The 4113-nt window shown below is 39.8% G+C and overlaps 1 long non-coding RNA gene across 1 annotated transcript in view; it reads left to right on the top strand.

Moving 5' to 3' along the window:
- The first annotated feature begins 578 nt into the window (after window positions 1–578).
- LOC147032720 (uncharacterized) overlaps window positions 579–4113 on the top strand; it is a 25361-nt gene continuing 21826 nt past the window's right edge. Inside the window, exon 1 of the long non-coding RNA XR_015055320.1 lies at window positions 579–979. This is a non-coding gene — a long non-coding RNA (uncharacterized LOC147032720). The remainder of the gene's footprint in view (window positions 980–4113) is intronic.

Here is a 4113-nt window from a genome sequence, read left to right as displayed (position 1 = left end):
GGTTGTCAGATGACTCATGGTCACCTCCCGATTGGCTGGGGTGTGTGTGTCATGCTCGCCCTTCGCTCCTTGGCTGGAGGAAACGGTACATGCCCTTCCTTGGGACGGAGCCTCGATCTGAGGCGTTGGAGGCTCCGCCCACGCCTTCAGCCAACAACACGTGGGCAATGGCAACCGGTCGAGTGTGGGACGGTGGCGTTGTTGTAGTGGATGTAGTAGTAGTTGTTGATGAGGAAAAACCTAGCTAAAAAATAACTCTTCGCGCACACATGCAATTCCCATTAGACAGAAGGAAGGATTCTAACTATAAACACATACTTATTGAAATAACTAACTTTGCGACCTGAAAGTTGAGTGTGCAAGGTTTCCAAATCCGTAACAATATTTTGATGAGACATGTTCGAATTAAACCTAAAACAGATTTGGAAACAGCGTGCAAAACTGATCTGGAAAAGTGTTTACATCTTTGATGAGAGAAAAAATTTCGATTTTGTTGACCAGTGTTATTTATTATTTTTCTCCGTATGCTCATTATAAAAGTTTGTTGAAAATTTTATGACAAAAGCTTAAATGGTTTAAAAAAACAAAAGTTATGGCTTGGACAGATAGACATACAAAAGCAATTGTAAAACCCATCTCCTGCTGTGTTGGGGGGACCGGTTAATAAGCATGTTGCAGGGGGATTCAAATTTTGGAATGCTTAGTCACCATACAAGCACTAAAATGAGACTCATGACGGACTCCATACAGTGTAATGGTATTTGCAAAACAGTAACAGTAATGCCTTTTATTACAGGTTATAGCCACTATCCCGACAAGTCGATTGAAGTTCTTGAAGGAAGCAGGGCATGGTGCACAGAATGATGAAATTCTCGAGAATGATCTTGAGGAGGATGTTGAGGAGATTGACCATGCGGAACGAGAACTTCGTCGTGGTCAGATCCTTTGGTTCCGTGGTCTCCACAGGATACAGACCCAGGTGCCGTATTTACTGTTGAAACATCATCGTTTTATATTCACTGAAAAAAGGCTTGACCTCTCCGTCTGCAGTCTGTTATTGTCCAAACTTTATTGGTTACAAGTCTTTTTTTGTTGCTCAATTCCCTTAGCAAGCAATTTAGGATTGGTTGGGTTTTTCATGCTAAACTACCTCAATGCGGGAAGCTTGCCAAAGAGAATGGGGGTTGGTGTGGGAGAGGGACCGGTTAAGAAACAAATTGCTTTTGGTATGTTTGCAGTGAGTACTTGAGGGTTTATTGTGCAAATTTAATAAACATTTAATTCCTTGTCGAACAATCTCAAAAAATATGGTTTGATAAAAACTTGAGACGGCACTGTATTTTAATAATTGGAAAAGCATATGGGAATGGCATTAGAATGAAATGAATTTGAAAGTTTTTGGAGAATGGTACAGCACCAATTATTCTGGGTTTTTCTTTTTTTTTTTCTCGATTCATTTCAGTATTTCCTTTTTTATTTCAGTGGATGAAAATAATGTATAATGATAGACTGTCAAACAGGAGAACATCTGCAATATAACAGCACAATGTCATCTGTTACGTTCTGTGATTGTCTCAAGCAGGACTCGTCTGTTTGCTGCCACATGTAAAATGACCAGCGATTCTGACTCATTTGAAGGGCTGTGATTGTCCCTTTGTTCAATGAGTAGCTTTCTGTACTGGAACTATAGGGGTATTGCTTGAGCATTTTTGTAACATGTCATTTGGAAGTTTATCCAGTAAAGGTAAAGTCTTACTGGTAAATTTATATTGTGTGAACTAGAACACAGTCTTGTTGATTGGTGTCAGTGGAGGCTTTCTGTAATGCATGAAAAACGTCGAATTTGGCATCAAGTTTTGTTCATTGCTCTTTAAATGAACTGGTTTAGTTCCTGCAAGATCAAGGTTGCCTCAGAGACTGTTCCTATGTGTATATATTTAGCAGGATCGAATGCTTCTCTGCCTTAAGATCTCGCAGTCTGTTGTGGATGGCTTTGTTTTTTAGTATTCATTGAGGATATCTTTCAAAAAAAACAATGACCTCATCGAAATGTTTAACCCATCCCTCCCCCACCTCAATTTCCACTCAGTCCAGTTTCACAGCTATAGCTTGTTTTAACATGCTGCTTTTGCTGCAGATGGAATGTCTGTGGAATGTATGGCCAAGAGGAAGATGATTTCTTCTATAGAGCAGAAACTCATTGATCCAACAGTCCATCGTAGAGTACATCATCAGCATGTCAATTTTGCCTACCTTAAGCTTTGCATATCTACCATTAATTGGTGCATCAGCAAAGTTCAGGCTTTAATCTTTCCAAGGCCAACAGGACTTGAAAGTTGCCAGCAGAGATTTCTGGTAGCTGCACCAAATTTATGGTATTTCAAGCTGGTGTACACATTTTTCTTTCATCGTGTGAGCTTGCTTCCAGTTAATGTTCGTGGCTAAAATAATAATTGACGAAAGCAGGCATGCAGCACATATATATATATATATATATATATATATATATATATATATATATATATATATATATATATATATATATATTTATTTATTTCTTTCGGCTGCTCCCGTTCGGGGTCGCCACAGCGGATCATCCGTATGATCCACATAGTGATTTGGCACATGTTTTACACCGGATACCCTTCCTGACGCAACCCTGGTCGCCTCTTACGACACAGGGATCTGGTACACCTATTTTAACCGGGGTATACACCGGCCCAGTACACTGGTACTCATTTCGCCGACCTCGGAAGGATGACAGACTGAGTCAACCCCCTGGTGTATTAATTCAGTGGCCCAACGGGGCTTGAACTCAGGACCTTTTGGATCCCAAGCCGCTGCCCGAACCACTGCGCCAACACCAGGCTATATATTTATATATCTATGTATACAAATACAGTACCGGACAAATGTTTGGACACACCTACTCATTCAAGGGTTATGCTTTATTTTTATTATTACATACGAAATCTAAAGATTTCTTAAGAAAATTGATGCCTTCCGTTTCTGTTTGTTTGTTACTTACGAAATCTAAAGATTTCGAAAGTATATTGATGCCTTCCGTTTCTGTTTGTTACTTATGAAATCTAAAGATTTCGTAAGTATATTGATGCCTTCCGTTTGTTTGTTTGTTTGTAGGCACAATAACTTGAGAACGGAAGATGCTACCAATGTCAAATTACACCACGTGATTCAGGAGGGTGATGGCTAGTGCTGATTAGATTTTGGTCAAAATTGGTCAAAGGTCAAGGTCACAGTAAGGTCAAACATCCAAAAAATGATAACTCGAGAACGGAAGAAGCTACCAATGTCAAATTACACCACGTGATTCAGGAGGGTGGTGGCTAGTGCTGATTAGATTTTGGTCAAAATCGGTCAAAGGTCAAGGTCACAGTGAGGTCAAACATCCAAAACATTCGATTTTTGATGGTTTGGTACAGAATCATCGTAGAAACTTCTGCTTTGCTTCGCTACCTTCTCGAGAGACAGCTTTTATTAGACAAGGTCAGAGGTCAAGTTGACGATTTCGTAAGTACCAGTCTATGACTGCTTGTTTGTTACTTACGAAATCTAAAGATTTTGTAAGTATATTGATGCCTTCCGTTTCTGTTTGTTTGTTTGTTTGTTTGTTTGTTTGTAGGCACGATAACTCGAGAACGGAAGAAGCTACCAATGTCAAATTACACCACGTGATTCAGGAGGGTGATGGCTAGTGCTGATTAGATTTTGGTCAAAATCAGTCAAAGGTCAAGGTCACGGTGAAGTCAAATATTCGATTTTTGATGGTTTGGTACAGATAACTCGAGAACGGAAGAAGCTACCAATGTCAAATTACACCACGTGATTCAGGAAGCTGATGGCTAGTGCTGATTAGATTTTGGTCAAAATCGGTCAAAGGTCACAGTGAGGTCAAACATCCAAAAAATGATAACTTGAGAACGGAAGAAGCTTCCAATGTCAAATTAGACCACGTGATTCTGGAGGGTGGTGGCTAGCGCTGATTATATTTTGGTCAAAATCGGTCAAAGGTCAAGGTCACAGGGAGGTCAAACAACCAAAACATTCGATTTTTGATTGATTTGGTACAGAATCATCGTAGAAACTTCTGGT

The sequence above is a fragment of the Eptatretus burgeri genome, chromosome 2, assembly GCF_056783735.1.
Source record: "Eptatretus burgeri isolate ZD-2024b chromosome 2, Ebu_testis_v1, whole genome shotgun sequence".
NCBI lineage: Eukaryota > Metazoa > Chordata > Myxini > Myxiniformes > Myxinidae > Eptatretus > Eptatretus burgeri.
This window is presented reverse-complemented; position numbering and strand designations above follow the sequence as displayed.